The following is a 12,630-nucleotide window of genomic DNA, read 5'->3' as shown; positions in this document are numbered from 1 at the left end:
TCCAGAGCAACTCTGTCAGGTGGGAAGGCATGTGGCTGACATCTTCTGATCCTTTGGCTTTTGGTTTCAAATAGCCTCCACCTTTGGATCCCAGCAGTTTCCTCTCAAAGCCTCTGTGGGCCTTCACTTGGCTTCTCTGGGGCACAACTCTGGGATCTGGCTTGCTTAGCATCTCATGGAAGGCACATGGTGACCTCTACTGGGGTCTTAAGCAACTGTGTCTCCTGGGGCTTCTGTATTTACAAATGTCTGTGTCTGCATCTACATCTGAGGTTTCTCCAAAATGTTTCCCATTTTAAAGGACTCTAGTAAACTAATCAAGACCCACCTTGAATTGTTGGAGTCACATCTCTATCTAATTAAAAGGCCATAACCACAATTAGGTATATCAATATCTCCATGGAAGTAATTTAACCAGTGGTCAGACCCACAGCTGGGTGTGTCACATCTCCATGGAAACAATCCAAACCAAACTTCCCACCCTAAAAAATTAGGTCTGGCCCCACAGGATTGTATCAGGATTAAAACATGGCTTTCTGTGCTACTGAATAGCTTCAAACTGACATGCACACACACACACATACACACAGATACATACAAAGATTCCACACTTGGATATTGCACAAATGCCAAGTTGAGATACAAAACTGTTCTAAATCCATACCCTCGGTTTTTGTACTTGCATATCAGTAGCAGTATCCATTTCAGCCCTGATCTGCCAACCAGACCACTGCTGTAAGAAGTCCTGTCACATGGGCTTTCAGATGGGTGGTCAAGGTCTGACTGTGACTTAGAAGCTTGTACTGGTGTTTTGCTTGTCTCTGTTCCACTGCTCTGGAACATTTTACAACCTAATAAAATTATGGGTTGTTATCCATTGGAGACAGTTTTTGTGCAAGTAAGGGAGAGACAAGAAGGTGAGTCCTATCCTTTAAGACTGTTCCAGTAAAAGAAAAACCTTGAGACTTTTCATTATTTTGCATGAGAATTGTTGCTTCACATGTTAGGGAGTTGGGTGACTGGGTTAAGGAAAAATGTCAAAAAAATTTTTTTGTTGAGGAAGGAGAGAAGAGAAAAAAACTGTATCCTAAAGAATGACTCATGTTTGAGCATTTTTTGGATAAACTGATCTGTCAGCTAGCAAATTGGAATGTCTGCTCATTCTGACTTTGATTAGGCAGAGATAGGAGGGAAGCCATTTCAGTTCTTGTGTAATCTTCACAAATATTTTGAGTTTAGCTGCAGAGTATACATAGAAGGCTATTTCTTTTGTAATGTTTGTCAGCGTCCTTCCATGAATACCTCTACCTTAAGCAGGTCAGGTGTACACTGTTTCCTTCATTTTGTGTTTTACTGCTCAGTATGTCCCTTAAAGTTAGGCATGACTCTTCGAGAAGGGCAGGGATTGAGCTGGTGGCAAGACTTGGGGCAAGCTGGCAAAGTGTGACATAGAAATGGTAAGAAGCCTTCTCCCTATATCCGTACCTATGGCAATGCAATGAAAGCTGCAAGTTTGCCACTTTATGGGGTTTGCCACCTTGTAGGGCCATATGGGGATAGGCCTGCAGCAGGGAAGCTGGGCACTGACAAGACGTAGTGATGCCGGTGAGTGGCTAATGGAGAGCAAACCACAGCAAAGGTCTGAAGTGGCAGAACATGTTGGAGCTTATGTGGTCGTATGGAGCACACCCAAAGTCTCTTAGGTGGCACTGACATTGTTCTGTTATGTAGTTCAAAGTCAGGAGCCATCCCAAATTGGAATACTGATGTTAAAAGTGAACTCATTTATTACCATTGCCTTGAAAGTACTGCAAATCCTTCCAACAGAACTCTCCTTAAAGGCAAAGGCCAGAGCTTTCCATCTTTATGTTGTATCCCTTAGGATCTCAATATTTTTAAGTGAATGAAAGAATGAATGAATTCCTAGCAGAACTCATTGCATGCAATAGGGTCTCAAATCTCCAAACCCTTGATCACCTTAGAGTGCTTTGATCTTCTCCAGCTCTCCTTTCTTCTTCTTATTTTTTAAAGTTATCTTAAACCACCAAACTGCATTATGATAATTTTAGGAGAATTAACATTTTTAACAGGTCTTAACTCTTTTATTCTTTGTTCCAGAATTGATTCATTCATTTACATTTTTCAATATTTATTTTGACATCTTATTGACAAAGTTAATAATAATTATAGTTACTATTTAAAGAGGACTTATTTTGTGGCCAAATCAGTTCTAATCATTTTCATGTATCACTGAGTACTCTGAATATCCATCTACTGGTTTGAAAGGATGTTTGTACCCTAGAAAAGCCATGTTTTAATCCTAAACCCATTTTGTAAAGACAGCCATTTCTTCTAATCCCTATTCAGTACTGTATGTTTAAAACTTTAATTAGATAATCTCCCTGAAGTTGTGATTCAGTCAAGAGTGGTTGTTAAACTGGATTAAGGTAGAGATGTGTCTCCACCCATTGTAGGTGGGTCTTGATTAGTTTACTGGAATCCTATAAAAGAGGAAACATTTTGGAGAAATTGGAAGATTCTGAGAGAGCAGAACAACGTAGCCATGAGAAGCAGAGTGTTCACCAGCCAGTGACCCTTGGAGATGATGAAGGAAAATGTCTCCCAGGGAGCTTCATGAAACAGGAAGCCAGGAGAGAAAGCTAGCAGATGATGCTGTGCTCGCCACATGCCTTTTCAGATGAAGGAGAAACCCTGACCATGTTCGCCATGTGCCTTCTCACTTGAGAGAGAAACCCTGAACTTTATCAGCCTTCTTGAATCAAGGTATCTTTCCTTGGATGCCTTAGAGTGGACATTTCTATAAACTTGTTTTAATTAGGATGTTTTCTTGGCCTTAAAACTGTAAACTAGCAACTTATTAAATTCCCCTTTTTAAAAGCCATTCCATTTCTGGTATGTTGCATTCCAGCAGCTGACAAACTAGAACAGTCCATATGAGACAGTTAGTGTTACTTTTCTCCTTCTTTTCAGATGAGTAGACACAGACTTGGAAGATTAACAACCTGAACCAAATCATGCATTAAGTAACTAAAGGGCAGAACTTGAGTCTGTGTTTATCTTACTCTAATTTCCATGTTTTCTACCTTTGTGGCAACATCTCTACTCTGTATTTTGTGTTGAATCCTGTGGCTAGTAAAATAAATTAATACGCATGGATCATTCTTCAGCAGCACCTGTTTTATAGTAAATGTTCAACAAAACAATAAGTTCACTATTTATTAATAATAATAGCATCGGCTGCATTTATAGGGTGTTTGTTCCCTAATTTTACAAATAAAGAAATGTATCAGCAATACCTTGAGCTCTTATGATTGTTTGGTTACCAGAATTTTGAAAGGCTGGCATGGGTAAAACTTATATGTACCCCACTTACTTTTTGTTTTTCTGCAACATGAAGTATATTCAGGCATAAGATGGTAGGATACTGGATTTACATTCTTACTTATTTTGTGTGTTGTATGTTTGTCATAAACTCTCCATTCAGACAAAACCAAGTGAAGTCTTGAAATTTTTGGTGCTGTTAATACAATATTTTCTATAATATATAATCATATTTATAAATTTTTCAAATTTTATGTGGGTGAGATTGAGGGATCATAATAATTGTTCATAAATGTAAATATTCTTGTTAAGGAATTAAGATGCATGCACTGGGCCATTTTATGGAACTGAGCATATCCCCCCAAAAAACAACAAAGACAAAGTGGTATATTTAAGTCTCAGTCACAAGTTTGTACTCTGATTAACATCGATCCTTTTTGGATTTATTTTGCAGTTCTAAATTTGTGGGAATTCTGCTAGTGTGGGGCAAGCGGAGGCACAATGGAGCAGGGGTCAAGCATTGTCTGACAGTCAGAAGACATTTTCACTCTTTCAAAGACTGTCTTGGCCAAGTTAATGTTTTCATTTACTTCCCTTGTTAAATGGACGATATGGATAGGAAAAAATCTATTGTTTAAACGTCTAAGATTTATAATGAATTATTCTTTGACAATGAATCAATGGCTGGACAGGTAGAGAAATTAATGGATTTATATAAAGTACTTAATATTCATTGATAATTTACACATCTACAATAATTTCATGTGTGTGATGAGTACTTACGCATGAGGCTAATTTTCATACAAGTTCATTCTAAGACCAACCTGTGAGGACTAGTCTGCTCTTAATCACTTCACACTTAATTACAGAATGCTAAAAAAACTTGGTCTGTTATAGAATTAAAGAGGGAATAAATATAATATTGTTTCCCACTTGTTAGAAAAATGAGCTACTTTGTCACTTTTGATTCAATCCTTGCCCCCATTGGAGATTATTTGAATTTTGATATTACCTTCATTTTACATTGATTTACTCAAGTGAAAGTGCAAGAAAAGGGGCTTGCTGCTTTTATAAAACCACTGAACGCAGTGTTAGGAGTGTTGAGATCTAATTACTATTATGATTTGGATTATTTGTGTGATAGATTCAATCTGAAAAATGCAAATATGGGCCTTGTTATGCTCTATCATGTATTTGAGTTATATTTTTGAAAAGGAAAATTTGGGTAGAATTTCCACAGAGGGTTATTCCTTATAATGGTAGAACCCTGTTCACTTATTTCTATATTTCTTTACTCTTCACCAACTTGCTTAAATCATCAAGGTACATGTGTTTCCCCTTCTGGGCAAGAGGACATTTTCTTTATTGCTTTCCCCCTTGTAGAGTATTTGAACAGAACCCTGCTTCCATTAGACTCCTTTGGAAGACATCTCCGAGTGTCTCTGGCTGAAGCACCTATGAGTAGTAATTCCAGGTTCCTGTTCATGCTTTGGCTTGACACATTGGGGTGATGTTTTGTTAATAATGATGGTGATAATCATAATGGAGCAAACTCTAGTTTTCTTCCTGAAAGTGACTATGTGTGACAAAAATTATATTTGAGAAAAGTATGCAAGTTGATTAAACTCTTTGACTCTGTAACTTTCTATTAATTTACGTGATGTCTAGCTGCAATTTGGCCATATAGGTTTACAATGTCAAAGGTAAAATATTGAATTTTTGATACAGGGAAGTCTTTATGGGCTATATATGAAATAAGCATAGAACAAAGTGTTTTATATGATCAATTGTTTATTTTCAATTTTCATGCAGTTCACTTTTTTTTAATTCTAGATGCCTAAGGTTGAGATTTCAAAGAAAACAGAAAAATACATAGTTCAAAAAGAAAGACAAAAAGGCACATATACTGATCCCCAAAGTTATCTTCGCAGTCTGACCTCCAGAATAGTAATTTTATATTTTTGCCCCTCTGGTATTTTTGGCAAGGTTTAATATGCCAATCTGGAGAGGATCTAAAATTTAGCTTTCAGCCCTGGTACAGTTTCTGAAAATCCTTACTTGAACCCCAACTCCTCAAAACTCTATTATAATGCTCTAAATTAGCTTATGATATTGATTGCTCCTTTCACTATTTTCAAACTACATAGTAAAAAAGGTGGCCAGAGAGAAAAAGAAACTGGAACGAAAGAAATGAAATCAAGGAATAAATTGAACTGAAATGAAAGAAAATGCTAATCTCATTGAAATAACAAAACCCTCTAGATTTGAAGTTTTGTCCTTTGTTTCACTCTTCTACTCTATGGATTAATTCTTTCCACTGGTGTCTCACTCATAGAAAAAGTATTTTTGTGATGGACCAAAGGCCAATTGTTTTGATTTATTGCTTGTATGTTCAAAAGATCCTGTGTATCTATTGCAACCTAATATATGGGATCTTTGGTTTTCCTCTTCATATCTAGACACCTGTCTTCCCTCATACGTGTCAGCGATTCTCACAGGGTGGATGCTCTGTCTGACAATTCCATACGGAGACATTCCAAATCCTGACTTTCCATAGTCATATTCTGCCCTCCCAAAGCTGCCGTGTTTCCAACCAAGATGTCTTCCATCCCACTGTCTCTCACTAACCTCTGAATGAAAATGTGTATGCTGAGACTGGTGAGGAATGCTACCAGATAGAATTCTGTAGGGAATTCCTTCGTGAGAAGGAACAGTAGCCTGATCACTGCCTGACCCAATGACATGAGGTTCGTCACTTACACCAGATTGCTGAAATCTAGTGGATAAGGATCCTGAGTGTTGAGCGGCTGTGTCAGGGTGTGTGTGACTGGCATGGTTTCCTTGCTGAGACCCTGAGTGTCTTGAGCTGTGCCTTGACTGGCCTTGGGCAGTTCCATGTTCATGTTCGGACCCATAGCCCCCTTGTGAATCTTCGGACTGCCCTTCGCTATCACTGTGTTGAGCAGTACCAGATCCCTCGTGTCTTCCCTGACTTGGTCCGCTTGCTTGTTGTCCATGCCTTGAGCCCGAATGTCTAGAAGTGTCTGGTGAGTGCTCATGGTGGGACTGGGGCTGTCCCCTTGTCGTCGATCTCGACTGTCCCTGGCCAGATCCAGTTTGTTCATGAGAGGCTGCATCCCCGTGATGGGAGCCTGAACGTCTCGCAGTGCCCAGCGAGGGTCCATGACCAGCTTCTTGCCTTGGTCCTTGGTGGGATCCTGAGTGTTGAGCGGCTGTGTCAGGGTGTGTGTGACTGGCATGGTTTCCTTGCTGAGACCCTGAGTGTCTTGAGCTGTGCCTTGACTGGCCTTGGGCAGTTCCATGTTCATGTTCGGACCCATAGCCCCCTTGTGAATCTTCGGACTGCCCTTCGCTATCACTGTGTTGAGCAGTACCAGATCCCTCGTGTCTTCCCTGACTTGGTCCGCTTGCTTGTTGTCCATGCCTTGAGCCCGAATGTCTAGAAGTGTCTGGTGAGTGCTCATGGTGGGTCTGGGGCTGTCCCCTTGTCGTCGATCTCGACTGTCCCTGGCCAGATCCAGTTTGTTCATGAGAGGCTGCATCCCCGTGATGGGAGCCTGAACGTCTCGCAGTGCCCAGCGAGGGTCCATGACCAGCTTCTTGCCTTGGTCCTTGGTGGGATCCTGAGTGTTGAGCGGCTGTGTCAGGGTGTGTGTGACTGGCATGGTTTCCTTGCTGAGACCCTGAGTGTCTTGAGCTGTGCCTTGACTGGCCTTGGGCAGTTCCATGTTCATGTTCGGACCCATAGCCCCCTTGTGAATCTTCGGACTGCCCTTCGCTATCACTGTGTTGAGCAGTACCAGATCCCTCGTGTCTTCCCTGACTTGGTCCGCTTGCTTGTTGTCCATGCCTTGAGCCCGAATGTCTAGAAGTGTCTGGTGAGTGCTCATGGTGGGACTGGGGCTGTCCCCTTGTCGTCGATCTCGACTGTCCCTGGCCAGATCCAGTTTGTTCATGAGAGGCTGCATCCCCGTGATGGGAGCCTGAACGTCTCGCAGTGCCCAGCGAGGGTCCATGACCAGCTTCTTGCCTTGGTCCTTGGTGGGATCCTGAGTGTTGAGCGGCTGTGTCAGGGTGTGTGTGACTGGCATGGTTTCCTTGCTGAGACCCTGAGTGTCTTGAGCTGTGCCTTGACTGGCCTTGGGCAGTTCCATGTTCATGTTCGGACCCATAGCCCCCTTGTGAATCTTCGGACTGCCCTTCGCTATCACTGTGTTGAGCAGCACCAGGTCCCTCGTGTCTTCCCTGACTTGGTCCGCTTGCTTGTTGTCCATGCCTTGAGCCCGAATGTCTAGAAGTGTCTGGTGAGTGCTCATGGTGGGACTGGGGCTGTCCCCTTGTCGTCGATCTCAACTGTCCCTGGCCAGATCCAGTTTGTTCATGAGAGGCTGCATCCCCGTGATGGGAGCCTGAACGTCTCGCAGTGCCCAGCGAGGGTCCATGACCAGCTTCTTGCCTTGGTCCTTGGTGGGATCCTGAGTGTTGAGCGGCTGTGTCAGGGTGTGTGTGACTGGCATGGTTTCCTTGCTGAGACCCTGAGTGTCTTGAGCTGTGCCTTGACTGGCCTTGGGCAGTTCCATGTTCATGTTCGGACCCATAGCCCCCTTGTGAATCTTCGGACTGCCCTTCGCTATCACTGTGTTGAGCAGTACCAGATCCCTCGTGTCTTCCCTGACTTGGTCCGCTTGCTTGTTGTCCATGCCTTGACCCCGAATGTCTAGAAGTGTCTGGTGAGTGCTCATGGTGGGTCTGGGGCTGTCCCCTTGTCGTCGATCTCAACTGTCCCTGGCCAGATCCAGTTTGTTCATGAGAGGCTGCATCCCCGTGATGGGAGCCTGAACGTCTCGCAGTGCCCAGCGAGGGTCCATGACCAGCTTCTCGCCTTGGTCCTTGGTGGGATCCTGAGTGTTGAGCGGCTGTTTCAGGGTGTGTGTGACTGGCATGGTTTCCTTGCTGAGACCCTGAGTGTCTTGAGCTGTGCCTTGACTGGCCTTGGGCAGTTCCATGTTCATGTTCGGACCCATAGCCCCCTTGTGAATCTTCGGACTGCCCTTCGCTATCACTGTGTTGAGCAGTACCAGATCCGTCGTGACTTCCCTGACTTGTTCCGCTTGCTTGTTGTCCATGCCTTGACCCCGAATGTCTAGAAGTGTCTGGTGAGTGCTCATGGTGGGACTGGGTATGTCCCCTTGTCGTCGATCTCGACTGTCCCTGGCCAGATCCAGTTTGTTCATGAGAGGCTGCATCCCCGTGATGGGAGCCTGAACGTCTCGCAGTGCCCAGCGAGGGTCCATGACCAGCTTCTTGCCTTGGTCCTTGGTGGGATCCTGAGTGTTGAGCGGCTGTGTCAGGGTGTGTGTGACTGGCATGGTTTCCTTGCTGAGACCCTGAGTGTCTTGAGCTGTGCCTTGACTGGCCTTGGGCAGTTCCATGTTCATGTTCGGACCCATAGCCCCCTTGTGAATCTTCGGACTGCCCTTCGCTATCACTGTGTTGAGCAGTACCAGATCCGTCGTGACTTCCCTGACTTGTTCCGCTTGCTTGTTGTCCATGCCTTGACCCCGAATGTCTAGAAGTGTCTGGTGAGTGCTCATGGTGGGACTGGGGCTGTCCCCTTGTCGTCGATCTCGACTGTCCCTGGCCAGATCCAGTTTGTTCATGAGAGGCTGCATCCCCGTGATGGGAGCCTGAACGTCTCGCAGTGCCCAGCGAGGGTCCATGACCAGCTTCTTGCCTTGGTCCTTGGTGGGATCCTGAGTGTTGAGCGGCTGTGTCAGGGTGTGTGTGACTGGCATGGTTTCCTTGCTGAGACCCTGAGTGTCTTGAGCTGTGCCTTGACTGGCCTTGGGCAGTTCCATGTTCATGTTCGGACCCATAGCCCCCTTGTGAATCTTCAGACTGCCCTTTGCTATCACTGTGTTGAGCAGTACCAGATCCCTCGTGTCTTCCCTGACTTGGTCCGCTTGCTTGTTGTCCATGCCTTGAGCCCGAATGTCTAGAAGTGTCTGGTGAGTGCTCATGGTGGGACTGGGGCTGTCCCCTTGTCATCGATCTCGACTGTCCCTGGCCAGATCCAGTTTGTTCATGAGAGGCTGCATCCCCGTGATGGGAGCCTGAACGTCTCGCAGTGCCCAGCGAGGGTCCATGACCAGCTTCTTGCCTTGGTCCTTGGTGGGATCCTGAGTGTTGAGCGGCTGTGTCAGGGTGTGTGTGACTGGCATGGTTTCCTTGCTGAGACCCTGAGTGTCTTGAGCTGTGCCTTGACTGGCCTTGGGCAGTTCCATGTTCATGTTCGGACCCATAGCCCCCTTGTGAATCTTCGGACTGCCCTTTGCTATCACTGTGTTGAGCAGTACCAGATCCCTCGTGTCTTCCCTGACTTGGTCCGCTTGCTTGTTGTCCATGCCTTGAGCCCGAATGTCTAGAAGTGTCTGGTGAGTGCTCATGGTGGGACTGAGGCTGTCCCCTTGTCGTCGATCTCGACTGTCCCTGGCCAGATCCTGTTTGTTCATGAGAGGCTGCATCCCCGTGATGGGAGCCTGAACGTCTCGCAGTGCCCAGCGAGGGTCCATGACCAGCTTCTTGCCTTGGTCCTTGGTGGGATCCTGAGTGTTGAGCGGCTGTGTCAGGGTGTGTGTGACTGGCATGGTTTCCTTGCTGAGACCCTGAGTGTCTTGAGCTGTGCCTTGACTGGCCTTGGGCAGTCCCATGTTCATGTTCGGACCCGTAGCCCCCTTGTGAATCTTCGGACTGCCCTTCGCTATCACTGTGTTGAGCAGTACCAGATCCCTCGTGTCTTCCCTGACTTGGTCCGCTTGCTTGTTGTCCATGCCTTGAGCCCGAATGTCTAGAAGTGTCTGGTGAGTGCTCATGGTGGGACTGAGGCTGTCCCCTTGTCGTCGATCTCGACTGTCCCTGGCCAGATCCAGTTTGTTCATGAGAGGCTGCATCCCCGTGATGGGAGCCTGAACGTCTCGCAGTGCCCAGCGAGGGTCCATGACCAGCTTCTTGCCTTGGTCCTTGGTGGGATCCTGAGTGTTGAGCGGCTGTGTCAGGGTGTGTGTGACTGGCATGGTTTCCTTGCTGAGACCCTGAGTGTCTTGAGCTGTGCCTTGACTGGCCTTGGGCAGTTCCATGTTCATGTTCGGACCCATAGCCCCCTTGTGAATCTTCGGACTGCCCTTCGCTATCACTGTGTTGAGCAGTACCAGATCCCTCGTGTCTTCCCTGACTTGGTCCGCTTGCTTGTTGTCCATGCCTTGAGCCCGAATGTCTAGAAGTGTCTGGTGAGTGCTCATGGTGGGACTGGGGCTGTCCCCTTGTCGTCGATCTCGACTGTCCCTGGCCAGATCCAGTTTGTTCATGAGAGGCTGCATCCCCGTGATGGGAGCCTGAACGTCTCGCAGTGCCCAGCGAGGGTCCATGACCAGCTTCTTGCCTTGGTCCTTGGTGGGATCCTGAGTGTTGAGCGGCTGTGTCAGGGTGTGTGTGACTGGCATGGTTTCCTTGCTGAGACCCTGAGTGTCTTGAGCTGTGCCTTGACTGGCCTTGGGCAGTTCCATGTTCATGTTCGGACCCATAGCCCCCTTGTGAATCTTCGGACTGCCCTTCGCTATCACTGTGTTGAGCAGTACCAGATCCGTCGTGACTTCCCTGACTTGTTCCGCTTGCTTGTTGTCCATGCCTTGACCCCAAATGTCTAGAAGTGTCTGGTGAGTGCTCATGGTGGGACTGGGGCTGTCCCCTTGTCGTCGATCTCGACTGTCCCTGGCCAGATCCAGTTTGTTCATGAGAGGCTGCATCCCCGTGATGGGAGCCTGAACGTCTCGCAGTGCCCAGCGAGGGTCCATGACCAGCTTCTTGCCTTGGTCCTTGGTGGGATCCTGAGTGTTGAGCGGCTGTGTCAGGGTGTGTGTGACTGGCATGGTTTCCTTGCTGAGACCCTGAGTGTCTTGAGCTGTGCCTTGACTGGCCTTGGGCAGTTCCATGTTCATGTTCGGACCCATAGCCCCCTTGTGAATCTTCGGACTGCCCTTCGCTATCACTGTGTTGAGCAGTACCAGATCCGTCGTGACTTCCCTGACTTGTTCCGCTTGCTTGTTGTCCATGCCTTGACCCCGAATGTCTAGAAGTGTCTGGTGAGTGCTCATGGTGGGACTGGGGCTGTCCCCTTGTCGTCGATCTCGACTGTCCCTGGCCAGATCCAGTTTGTTCATGAGAGGCTGCATCCCCGTGATGGGAGCCTGAACGTCTCGCAGTGCCCAGCGAGGGTCCATGACCAGCTTCTTGCCTTGGTCCTTGGTGGGATCCTGAGTGTTGAGCGGCTGTGTCAGGGTGTGTGTGACTGGCATGGTTTCCTTGCTGAGACCCTGAGTGTCTTGAGCTGTGCCTTGACTGGCCTTGGGCAGTTCCATGTTCATGTTCGGACCCATAGCCCCCTTGTGAATCTTCAGACTGCCCTTTGCTATCACTGTGTTGAGCAGTACCAGATCCCTCGTGTCTTCCCTGACTTGGTCCGCTTGCTTGTTGTCCATGCCTTGAGCCCGAATGTCTAGAAGTGTCTGGTGAGTGCTCATGGTGGGACTGGGGCTGTCCCCTTGTCGTCGATCTCGACTGTCCCTGGCCAGATCCAGTTTGTTCATGAGAGGCTGCATCCCCGTGATGGGAGCCTGAACGTCTCGCAGTGCCCAGCGAGGGTCCATGACCAGCTTCTTGCCTTGGTCCTTGGTGGGATCCTGAGTGTTGAGCGGCTGTGTCAAGGTGTGTGTGACTGGCATGGTTTCCTTGCTGAGACCCTGAGTGTCTTGAGCTGTGCCTTGACTGGCCTTGGGCAGTTCCATGTTCATGTTCGGACCCATAGCCCCCTTGTGAATCTTCGAACTGCCCTTCGCTATCACTGTGTTGAGCAGTACCAGATCCCTCGTGTCTTCCCTGACTTGGTCCGCTTGCTTGTTGTCCATGCCTTGACCCCGAATGTCTAGAAGTGTCTGGTGAGTGCTCATGGTGGGTCTGGGGCTGTCCCCTTGTCGTCGATCTCAACTGTCCCTGGCCAGATCCAGTTTGTTCATGAGAGGCTGCATCCCTGTGATGGGAGCCTGAACGTCTCGCAGTGCCCAGCGAGGGTCCATGACCATCTTCTTGCCTTGGTCCTTGGTGGGATCCTGAGTGTTGAGCGGCTGTGTCAGGGTGTGTGTGACTGGCATGGTTTCCTTGCTGAGACCCTGAGTGTCTTGAGCTGTGCCTTGACTGGCCTTGGGCAGTTCCATG

The 12,630-nt window shown here is 47.3% G+C and overlaps 1 protein-coding gene across 1 annotated transcript in view; it reads left to right on the top strand.

Moving 5' to 3' along the window:
* The window catches only part of LOC143679731 (late cornified envelope protein 1E-like), a 281,074-nt gene that overhangs the window by 118,511 nt on the left and 149,933 nt on the right, over nt 1-12,630 (top strand). The window lies entirely within an intron of this gene.

Source organism: Tamandua tetradactyla, chromosome 4 (assembly GCF_023851605.1).
Source record: "Tamandua tetradactyla isolate mTamTet1 chromosome 4, mTamTet1.pri, whole genome shotgun sequence".
In the NCBI taxonomy this organism is placed as follows: domain Eukaryota; kingdom Metazoa; phylum Chordata; class Mammalia; order Pilosa; family Myrmecophagidae; genus Tamandua; species Tamandua tetradactyla.
The sequence above is the reverse complement of the archived record's forward strand: the minus strand, read 5'-3'. Positions and strand labels throughout refer to the sequence as shown.